General features: G+C 38.6%; 1 protein-coding gene and 1 long non-coding RNA gene across 2 annotated transcripts in view; one reads left to right on the plus strand and one right to left on the minus strand.

Annotated features, from left to right (window-relative positions):
• Positions 1-12026, minus strand: part of LOC145520061 (uncharacterized) — a 200538-nt gene that overhangs the window by 185764 nt on the left and 2748 nt on the right. The window lies entirely within an intron of this gene.
• ZNF462 (zinc finger protein 462) overlaps positions 11734-12026 on the plus strand; it is a 178972-nt gene continuing 178679 nt past the window's right edge. The window contains exon 1 of the mRNA XM_081525575.1: positions 11734-11834. The gene's annotated coding sequence lies outside the window, so the exon portion shown is untranslated. The remainder of the gene's footprint in view (positions 11835-12026) is intronic.

Consider the following 12026-nt stretch of genomic DNA (forward strand, 5'->3'; position numbering starts at 1 on the left):
AAGTGAATCTGTGCTTCAGATTCCTCAGTAAAATGAGTTATTTAGAACCTATTCCAAAGGCTATTAAAAGGGTTCTGTCATTGTTGTTCAGTGGCTAAGTCATGCCCAAATCTCTGAGACCCCATGGACTCCAGCACGCCAGGCTTCCCCGTCCTTTACTATCTCCCAGCATTTGCTCAAATTCATCCATTGAGTCAGTGATGCTATCTATCTCTAAAGAGTTAGAAGGATTAAGTAAGTTTAAATATGTAAAGTGCTTAGAAAAATCCCTAATACAACTTAAATACTGCACCATTGTCTTGGTATATTCCATTGGGATTCCTGGGTTTGAGAAGTATTAGCAACTTAGAAAGCTCTCAAGGTCCAGATATCTTCAGTTGAACTGAATCAAGGACTCCTTGTAAACCCTATTTGCTCCAATAATGAAATTTGGAGTGATTCTATTTTGTGGTTCATTCAGCCCGCAAAGTTTTACATAACTCAGATGATCTGCTTGTCTTTTCTTCAGCCTCTATTGATGAGCAATCTGAGAAAGAAATTGGTAACCAATGAGGTACATACATACATATATGCATAGAAGTAAAAAATGCATCACAACTATTATTATTATTATCCCCACATGGCTTTGGAGGCTATGATCCGTGAGCAGATGATTGATGTTCTGAAAAGGGAAAAAGCATTTGCTTAGATCCGGTTATCAGCACACAAGAGTACTTGCAAACTAGAAAATGTGTTCTAAATGTTGAAGAAATGTAAGGAAAGCCAAGAGAATATACTTACCCAAGGAAACAAACTGAATGTCTCTTAATACAGACATTTGAGAATGAGAATGGACCAAATACTAAAGAAGTAGAACAAAAAATAAAATATGCAATCAAAGTCATCTTCGGTACTGGCCCTGGGAGGATAAACTAAGTAACCTAATAGGTGTTTTCCATCTTTGAATTCAATGACTAGAATAACAATGAAGGTGTTAGCTCAAAATTGGAATGCTATAGCCAACTCAGGTCTGCAGAAAGAAACTTTTATATTACCAACCCACACCACGTCTGGCTTAAACTAATGCTGACTGATTACTATTTTCTTAAGTGCTCACCCACCATAACCATATTTTTACACACTGTGTGCAATCCTCATGCACACATGCATACAATTATAGCTTTGGATACATGAGCATTTGTGTACAGATAGATTTTGAAAGGTAATGTTCATCTCTGATGACTTGGTTCTCTGTTTTTACATTCAATACATACAGAATGAAAGCACATTTCTTTTAGAAGGGAAATAAAAAAAAGGTAGCTGACGTAGTTCAGAATTTATGGGTCAAATATTAATCCCCTGTATATTTCAGTAAATGAGTATTATACTTGTAATATGCAATGTTTATCAAAAATGATAGTGTCTGTTGGGGAAAAGAGGCCAGCGGGAAGAGAAAGCTGTAACTTTCTTGAGACTTTATTATCAACATCACTTGGGCTACCTATTAAAATGATGATGATTGTGTCTTTAAAGGTAAAAGTATACTTATACTGATCACATTAATTTTCTTATGGTGGTAATCAGTTTGGATGACAAGGTAAAAATACTGAAACTAAATAACCACTAATACTCTTGCAAGGTTATTAAGAATAGAAGATTTCTCCAGATGGTCTAGAAATTATGCCCATTAAATCAAAGTTAAATAACATATGGGTCAAATTCCATGATCTTAAATTCAGTAAAAGTGTATTTTTTATTATGCTATTTCTTATATTACATGAATAGATTAAATATACTATTAAATGAACAGATTTTATGATATAAAATGAATAGATTATTACCTGAGGCTTTCTTATCTTCTGCAAACAGATATTTGTTGAAATGGAATGTGACCCACATGAACAAACTTATCTTTATGGATGTGAATCTGATATGGCAGAAACCTTTTCAAAGTTCCATGTCACATGTTCTTTCCATTGTTAAGAAACTTTAAGGATATATTCTAAGTGCATGTAAAAATTATTTCCATTAAATAAAGCATTAAATACTATATGAATCTCAAAAGGTGGTAAATCATTATAAAATATTAACTCAGACTATTATGTTTACAGACATTCATTGTGAAATATATGGGTGCATGGAAAAATCCTTGAATAACTATTTCAGCATTTCACTCTAATTAAGCTTAGAATCCTTCAGTTGCAGAAGATGAGTATTGCCTATTCAGTTGTTTTGTTTTTCTTTCTCCCTTTGTAGTCTAGGGACATGAAAAATAACTTTCTTGGTTAAAGTCTTCCACCTTGGATTTTTCCCCTAGGTGCCTGCATTTACCAAAAGAAAGTCCTAGGGTCCTATGACATGGAGAATCTCATCGTACAGTTTATAAACAGATAGCATCCTTTTCTGTAGGGCACCAGCCAGATGCCGTGTTCAGAGCTTGTGAAACCCTCATTCATTCATATATTCTTTTCTCAGCTAATAGGTATTCATTGTGCCAGACCCTGTTCTGAGTGTTTCATGTGGCTAAAGACAGAATAACAGTCAAGTAAGGAACACAGAAGAAATCCTTCATTCTCGAAGCAAGGCACTGATTATACAGTACCTCCTTTGTTAACAATAATTGCTTGTTACCTTACAACGCTATCCTTTAATTAGAAATGCCAATACAGGAAAATGTTAACTAGGTCTCACACCTATTATCAAATGTAAGATATGTCAAAATCACGAGTAGTTGTAGAAATGCACACTCCTAATAATAATGATAGGAATAATATGATAATAATAGTAACATCTACCACTTATTAGTGCTTCACACGTGCTTGACACCATGACAAACACTTTACATTTAACCACTAGACAGTCAGTTCTCTTAGGGCAGGAAATATGTGTTTTGTTCATGGCTACATCTCCACTGTCAGGCAAATTGTAAATATTCAAAAAGTACTTTTGTCAAAAGAGTGAATAGATGAATCAACGAATCTATTACCTCATTAAATGCCTGAGCGATAGGTATTATTACCTATCTTTACAGATGAGTAAACTTAGGTACACATGACAGAGATGAAGTATGCTTGGCAAAATTAGAATTTAACTCTAGTTCTTCGGGTGTTTTGTTTTGGCAGTGCTACACAGCATGTGGGATCTTGGTTCCTTGCCCCAGGCATCAAACACATGCCCCCTGAATTGAAAGCCCAGAGTCTTAACCACTGGACTGCCAGGGAAATCCCTTAACTCTACTTCTGAGGGACTCCAAGGTCTGTGATCATAACTACTATGCAGAATGTCTCCTGGTATTATGGGTCCTAATTCTCACTTTTTCATTAAATTAAACATTTTGCTGTTGTTGTTCAGTCGCTAAGTTCCGTACGACTCTTTGTGACCCTATGGACTATAAAACTCCAGGTTTTCCTGTCCATACTATCTCCCGGAGTTTGCTCAAATTCATGTCCATTGAGTCAGCGGTGCTATCTAACCATCTCATCCTCTGCCACCCCCTTCTCCTTTTGCCTTCAATCTTTCCCAGCATCAGGGTCTTTTCCAATGAGTTGGCCTTCTGCATCAGTTGGACAAATATTGGAGCTTCAGTATTAGCACTTCCAGTGAATATTCAGGATTGATTTCCTTTAGGATTGACTGGTTTGATCTCCTTGCAATCCAAGGGACTCTCAAGAGTCTTCTCCAGCACCACAATTCTGAAGCATCAGTTCTTCAATGTTCAACCTTATTTATGGTCCAACTCTCACATCCATACATGGCTACTAGAAAAAACCATAGTTTTGACTACATGGACCTTTGTCAGCAAAGTGATGTCTCTGCTTTTTAATATGCTGTCTAGGTTTGTCATAGTTTTCCTTCCAAGGAAATTTAAACATACTCTTGATTAAAATAAGCATACAATTCTCTTTCATTTGATAAATTGATTTGATTACCTACTGTGGTTCTCAATTTTTTTCACCCTATCCCTCTATAAACACTAACTCAGACTTTATTCAGAGCACCTATAATTAACTTTCAAAACAAATGTGTCTTAAAACAAGTCTCTCTTCCATCCCCAAACTCAACATTTGCAACCCCCAAAGGCAGAGAGCCCCGCAGAGATGCACATATGTTTTCAGTAACTCAAATCACTCCTCTATGTATTGAAATCTGATGTAGTAAAAGTAACTCAAGCACCCAGTAAGGCCAATCTGGGCTCAAGTCCTCCTCACCCCATTACTTTACCAGCTGCGTGACCTTCTTAGTTTGACTATGCAAGGCTCAACTCTTCGAACCTAAAATGGGAACAATTAGAGGAAATAGTGATAGAATATCTGCCAAGTTCCTAGTACAGTGTGACATATGAGACGCTCAGTAAATATCAGATACCTTCAGAGAACACGTTAAAAGGATACAAACTACTGGAACAACCAGGAGCAGATAGAAAACACTGGTGTGTAGTGGTTATGCCCCTCCTGGAGAACAACACCAAGGAGGCAGGCAGGAGAGTTAGCCTGGGCAACTCCGTTGCAGGCCCTGGTTTACTGACAGTCAAATGAAAAGACCCTGATGCTGGGAAAGACCGAGGGCAGGAGAAGAAGGGAGTGACAGGATGAGATGGTTGGATGGCATCACCGACTTAATGGACATGAGTTTGAGCAAACTCCAGGAGATGGTGAAGGACAGGGAAGCCTGGCATGCTGCAGTCCATGGGGTGGCAGAGTCAGACAGGACTGAGTGACTGAACAATAACAACGAATGTATACTCTTCTCCAGAAAGATGCTCAGAGGGATGGTCCTTCAGTATGAAGTGCGGAAAGGGAGAATTGCCCCCTGACACAGAGCCTGAGCTCTGTGGTCAGAGGTCAGTGTCATCTCTGGTAGGGGAAGTCTTTGGAGTATAAGCTGGTAGAGGGTACAAGACATGTGACTGGAGAGCTTTGAGATTCAATCCAGTAGTTACATACTCTAACTTCTGACCAATTTGCAAAAGTAATTTAAGTGATCTTAATCAGTCCTGGGTGTTCACTGGTAGGACTGATGTTGAAGCTGAAACTCCAAAACTTTGGCCACCCAATGCGAAGAGCTGACTCATTTGAAAAGACCCTGATGCTGGGAAGGATTGAGGGCAGGAGGAGAAGGGGATGACAGAGGATGAGATGGTTGGATGGCATCACCTACTCAATAGACATGAGTTTGGGTGGGCTCCAGGAGTTGGTGATGGACAGGGAGGCCTGGCATGCTGCGGTTCACGGGGTGGCAAAGGGTCGGACACGACTGAGTGACTGAAATGAACTGAACTGAACTGGCTTATAAGTGTATCAAGGCAGAACACCCTGGTGCTGAGGGAAAGAGACGAAAAGAGAAAATTTACATCACCCAGAGTGCAGAAGCTCTAAAGCTGATTAAATTGTTTTGAATGGAACTAGGAAGCACAGCCAAACCAACTTCAGAAATGGCACTGTGTTCTCCCTCTCCCCAGCACCCCAAGAAGGCTTTCTGGGCTCACTGAGTGTTCCTAAATACATGTGAGTGCAGCCTCAGATAGACTATTCTAAAAGCTTACAGGAAAAAGAACCTATCAAATTTCACATCGAAAAGGCAAGGCTCTGCTCTCTAGCCTGGCAAAGAACATCAGCAGCATACTGAATATCTGATCTGTGTCTTTTACTAGAGAAATATAAAAACAAATAAGAAAAGGTTTCTATCCCCAAATATTTTGTAACCAAGTGGAGGAAGATAGCAACCAACGTGGCAGAGTAAACTGATCACTGAACAGAGGTACAAATGATGTGCTATGGGAAAACAAAGACTCAAACTAAGAAACTAGACGACAGTTCCATGGAGAAAGAGTGGCAGAGTAAACTGATCACTAAACAGAGGTACAAATGATGTGCTATGGGAAAACAAAGACTCAAACTAAGAAACTAGACGACAGTTCCATGGAGAAAGTGAGTTTTAAGTTTTGAAGAATAAGCAGGATTTATAATAAGGAAGAAAAACACACAAAAATAACCTCCCTAATTTAAAAAAAAAAAAGGACAAAGGCCAGAGACAAGCAATTTCCCCCAAAATGCAATGTAAATGACCAATAAACAAGGAAAAAAAAATTAATCTCACTAATGCTCAAAAATGCACATGAAAATAATGCCAAATTCTTTTTCATCTGTCAGATTGGCAAACATTTTGTAAATGATAATACTCAGTATTGGCACAAATAGGGATATGATGTGTGTAATTTTTATGAGACATCAAGCAATATATATCAAAGTCTTTAAATGTATAAACACAATTTAACCTAGTAAATCCAAATCTAATATTCAGAGGGGCAAAAGAAATCAGTAAGACACATAAAGACATGTATCAAGGCATTATTTATAAAAAGAAAATATTAGAAAACACTTAAATGTTCAATAACATTTGTATAATATGATGTATTCATTAAGTATATTTTAGAAATACATTTAATGACATTAGAAACTTTTCCATATACAGTAAGTAAAAAAGAAGAGTTCTAAATAAATATGTATGTATAAATAAAATATGTGTATGCTTTTAAGTAAAGACTAGAAGGTATATACAAAGATATAATTCTACTTCTGGATTATGAAATTACGTGATTTGATTTTATACTTAATAACTTCCATAATAATCTAAAGTTTTAATCAGAAAAATAACACTATTTAAAAACAAACAAGTTTTTAATGACTCAGATTTAGATAAGTGGAGACATGAAAACAACATCTTAGTCCATGTCAAAGCACAATGTGAGTAAAGACAAAAAGACAAATGTGAAAGACACTTTTGGAAAAGACAGAATAGACCAAAAGGGAATATAGCAGTAAAGTGACACTGGAAAAACAGTCGGAATTGGATTCCTAAGACCTTGACTGCTGTGCTCATGAATTAGGCCTATATTTAGTGAAGATACTTAAACAGAGCGATTGTGTGATCATGTTGGTTTGTAGGGAGGTTATTTAAATGACAAATTGAGGGATACAGGATGAATCAAAGGGGGAAAACTAGAGTCAAAGAGATTGTTTCTATTCTAACCTAGCAGTGGCTTCCAAACTTTTTAGACCATAACCGACAGAGTAAGCAATATGTTTCATCCTGAGACCAGTACATTCATACACACACACACACACAATTATCCTTAAATATGACTAAAACAGAAGTTTTATGAAAAAGTCATACCCTTATCTTTTGAAATCTATTCTACTGCTTTCTCTTCTGTTGTGTATTATTCCTTTCTACTCTATACCACTGCCATTTTTTAAAAATGCTGGTCGTAACACCCAAAACTGATTTCATGAGTTACAATGTGACAACACTACTCTGGGAGAAATCTAAGTCCCCCTCCCTTCTCCGCAGTTTCACTCCTGGGGAGCAGAGCAAGCTCCAATCATGAGTTAAGACCAAGAACCCACTGCCAGGCCATGATACAGGAGCTGGAGCTTTCCAGAGAAAGAGCCAAGGGAGAAACAGTTTTTGACCCCATGTTGAGAAATATTCAAAAGGATCTTGCTCTTTGGCCTCCCCTTCTTTGAAATGCTGCTCTATCCTGTAAATCAGTTCCCCTATAGCCAGTGATATTAAGAAGGCTTGGTCCTTGTCTTCACCCTCTGCCAACCTACTCCAACCACAGAAGTCCATCAGCAAACTCAGCTTAGCCCAGAAGAAAGGAGCCTGGCAAATGAGCATCGAACGCAGACACAAGCAATCCTTCCAGCTGGCCTGTCATCCAACCCAATTCCTAACATAGGAATTTGGAACAAAAGCCCAAGCCACCAGAAAAATACGGTAAATCGGTAGGCTGCAGTGGTATCACTTTCCTTTGGACACAAATTCATAGGCAGTGACTATGGATAGAAGTTGTGTTTTCAAAAAAAAAAAAAAGAAGTTGTGTTTTCATCTGTCCTGACAGAGGATTCAATTGTCTTAGTGAAAGGTGATTCAGGCCTTACCCAGGAACAGAGTCTGTGGGGATGGCAAGTAGAAGGAAAATCAAAACTTCTCTGTGAAAGAATCAGCTAGATTGCAAGGCCAGTTGGATTGAGGGAGGGGAGGAATGACAGAAGAGAGGGAAGAGAAAGTGGTGGTGAGGGGATAGATTTGGCAGGGATTAGCTCCAAGGTTTTCAGTTGGGGAGACTGGGATGGAAACTGGGTATATTCTGACATTAACAAGGATAGCCATATGGGAAGAGGAGGAGGCTTTATGGAGAAAATAATAAGTTGTTTTTGGTAGAGTTTCATGTCAAGGAAAATTCAAAGCAAAGGGACAAAGGTATTATATTCTCCTCTCTTGAAGTATCCCTATTTTTTATGGAAAGAGGCAGATAATAAATCAATTTTTTATTATTACACATTTCTGGACTTAGAGTGAGCTAAGATATCACCTACTGCACATCAGATGCAAACAGCAATACTTTGACACTTAACCAAGTTTTCTTGTTACCTGTTCACTTACAAAGCTCGCAACAACTGGGAAATTCAAGGGTTATTACTTGCAATTTGTAGATGAAAAGCCTAGACAGAAAGATTTTAAGAGGCTTGCCTGAAATCACATTTAGTTCTGGCACTTTTTGCCACTGCCTGTTCTATCCTGCAGTCCCCTCTTATTGAACAGTTCAGTTCAGTCGCTCAGTCGTGTCTGACTCTTTGCAACCCCATGAACCACAGCACACCAGGCCTCACTGTCTATCACCAACTCCCGGAGTCTACCCAAACCCATGTCCATCGAGTTGGTGATGCCATCCAACCATCTCATCTTCTCGTCGTCCCATTCTCCTCCTGCCCTCAATCCTTCCCAGCATCAGGATCTTTTCAAATGAGTCAGCTCTTCACATCAGGTGGCCCAAGTATTGGAGTTTCAGCTTCAACATCAGTCCTTCCAATGAACACCCAGGACTGATTTCCTTTAGGATGGACTGGTTGGATCTCCTTGCAGTCCAAGGGACTCTCAAGAGTCTTCTCCAACACCACAGTTCAAAAGCATCAATTCTTCGGCACTCAGCTTTCTTTATACTCCAACTCTCACATCCATACATGACCACTGGAAAAATGGCCTTGACCAGACGGACCTTTGTTGGCAAAGTAATGTCTCTGCTTTCCAATATGCTGTCTAGGTTGGTTATAACTTTCCTTCCAAGGAGTAAGCGTCTTTTAATTTCATGGCTGCAATCACCATCTACAGTGATTCTGGAGCCCAGAAAAATAAAGTCAGCCACTGTGACTGTGTGGATCACAGTAAACTGTGGAAAATTCTGAAAGAGATGGGAATACCAGACCACTTGACCTGCCTCTTGAGAAATCTGTATGTAGGTCAAGAAGCAACAGTTAGAACCGGACATGGAACAACAGACTGGTTCCAAATAGGAAAAGGAGTACCTCAAGGCTGTATATTGTCACCCTGCTTATTTAACTTATATGCAGAGTACATCATGAAAAACGCTGGGCTGGAGGAAGCACAAGCTGGAATCAAGATTGCCAGGAGAAATATCAATAACCTCAGATACGCAGACGACACCACTCTTATGGCAGAAAGTGAAGAAGAACTAAAGAGCCTCTTGATGAAAGTGAAAGAGGAGAGTGAAAAAGTTGGCTTAGAGCTCAACATTCAGAAAACTAAGATCATGGCATCTGGTCTCATCACTTCATGACAAATAGATGGGGAAACAGTGGAAACAGTGGCTGACATATTAAACAGGGAGTGTGTAAATTTGACCATGAGCAGAGAAGGGGAAGTACCAGCTGAAGAGGTCCAAGTGCAAAAGCCATCTCTAAAAGGAATTTGGAATATTCCAGAAGTCAAGATTAAAAGGCATGCCTTACTCAGATTGTAAGACAGAATAAAATTGTTGAACATAAAATCTAGGCCATTAGAAAACATCTTCATAATTGGATGCTAGTTATGTTATGAAATTCAGACCCAATGAAATCCACCTTACAGCTTTACAATCACCTAGAAAAATCATTTCAGAAAGAGACTAGAAAGGGAATTAATTTTTTTTTTTTTTGCTTTGAATACTTTGTATTTTCTTAGGCAGAAAAAAGTTTTCAACCATTTTGGAAGCATGCTAATTGACCTAAGCCATATATGTTTTAGCCATTTCAGAAAGGTTAGTATGTATGAATGATGTTTTTATTAACAATTTTCTTAATCCTTTTGATGTAAAAACGGCTGAGTCAGACTTTTCTGGTAACCAGTGCTGTGGAGAAAGAACTTTGGATTCAGGGAAGCTAGAATTTTAATTCTGGTTCTACCACCTACTAGTTTGCTGACTGCAGTTGGACAAGTTGTAGCATAATTTATCTGGGCCTCAGTTTCATCCATCATCTGGTAAATAAAAATAACAATACCCACCTGACATATGGATATAAGGATTAAAAGAGATATAAATGTATATAAAGTCCTGAGTCCAATGCCTGACATACCAGAAGCTCAAGGAACAGTCACTATGATGATGAAAGAGAATGAAGAAAAAAACACTATACACTACCTTTAAAAAAAAAAAAAAGTAGTAATTTTTAGGTCAATACAACAAAATTCTTGCTAGAAGTTTCAATCTTTTAATAAAACACAACCAGTACTTGGGAATATATGCTTGGTTCTAACACTCTTATTTTGGGTAAGCATGACAAAGACACCTTGTCTTCTTTGGCTCAGATTTTGCAAAACACCAGGATAAAACCACTTACTTCTGACCTTTCCAGAAACATAGTGAATATTTGCTTTTGAAAGATCAGACAGGGTTAGAAGTTTCCTCTAACAGAAGTCAGTCCAGCTCTTGTCTTCAGATAAACACATACACATTCATCATCAGGTATATAAAACGAAAACATTGCAGACAGATGAGACTTTTGGGTCTAGGTTTTCAGAAAGGAAACGTGGCTATTATTTCCTTCCTAGGGAACCCATTAAGATATTTATCAATTTACACTACTGGGAAAATTTTTCTTGAAAATGAACAAAATGTCTATGTTTCAAATGTATTTCCAAAGGTTCAAGCCTTAGCAGACTTCATGTACAATTGGTTGCCACCTTCTCAAGAATACCTCTTTAAATATTGGAGGATTTATAATAGCTTCCTCTCCCTCTTCTCCAGGACTAGTCATCTGAGTGTCTTTAACCTCTGCAGTGCTTGCTGGAATGTCCTGATTCTATTCAAGTGCGTGGCACCCCATGAACCTTAATAAAATCACTCTGGACAAACTGGCGAACGGGTTGACTTTTGCCATAGATCTTATTTCCCAAACTTCTAAACATGCCTGTAGCTTTCCTGTCCAAGTTCAAATATAGTATAACACATCACAAGTGCTGAGAAGCAGGAAGTCCATCACTGGATCTGGCACTGTAGTCCTGAGTGGAAAATACCATTTGTTTCCTTGAAAATCTATCCTTGGTAACTGGCCAACTGGCGAGCAAAGGGTTAACGCTGCCCTTGGAAGAGTCTCTCCAGCCTACTAGCTCTCAGAGGACAGGGAAGGGTGGTAGGGACTGGAATTCCTGGGGCTACTGAACAGGAAGTTGGAGAAAAGGTCTAAGGGTCTAATGGCCTCCTAATTAAGGACTTCTAGTCCACAACAAGTTTATAATCAGGAATTATCCCGCAGGAAGAAAGGAAAAGGACAACAGCACAGGGCAAAGTCACTTTTGTGTTGAGAACTGGCCAGCCTGGAGGATGGAAGGCAGAAGACCTTTCCAACATGTGAAGAGCCAAAAGAGTACCTTTTAGTGTTTGTTTTGATTATATTTGCCTGTAACCCGGCAACTGGACCCAGATGCCAGGAGCCCAAAGAGAACACTGCTGGTGACTGGTGTATGGAAAGAAAAAGAATTACTTTTGTTTCCTTACTTTTATGGTTCTTCTCAAGGTGAGTGAAAAGGGCTAGTCAGGACCTTTTGAAACTGTTTAGAACCCTTACTCATTTTTCTAACAACAGCCAGGATGATTTATAACACCACATGTTCTCATTGGTGGTTTCCTCTTTTTTATTTTTGAAGACAAGACACAAGTGGGAAATGTGAATCTTGAGCCAGAGTAAAGCTGATCTTTTAAAGCAACC

Source organism: Giraffa tippelskirchi, chromosome 1 (assembly GCF_054371585.1).
Source record: "Giraffa tippelskirchi isolate mGirTip1 chromosome 1, T2T-mGirTip1v1.2.pri, whole genome shotgun sequence".
NCBI classification, from domain to species: domain Eukaryota; kingdom Metazoa; phylum Chordata; class Mammalia; order Artiodactyla; family Giraffidae; genus Giraffa; species Giraffa tippelskirchi.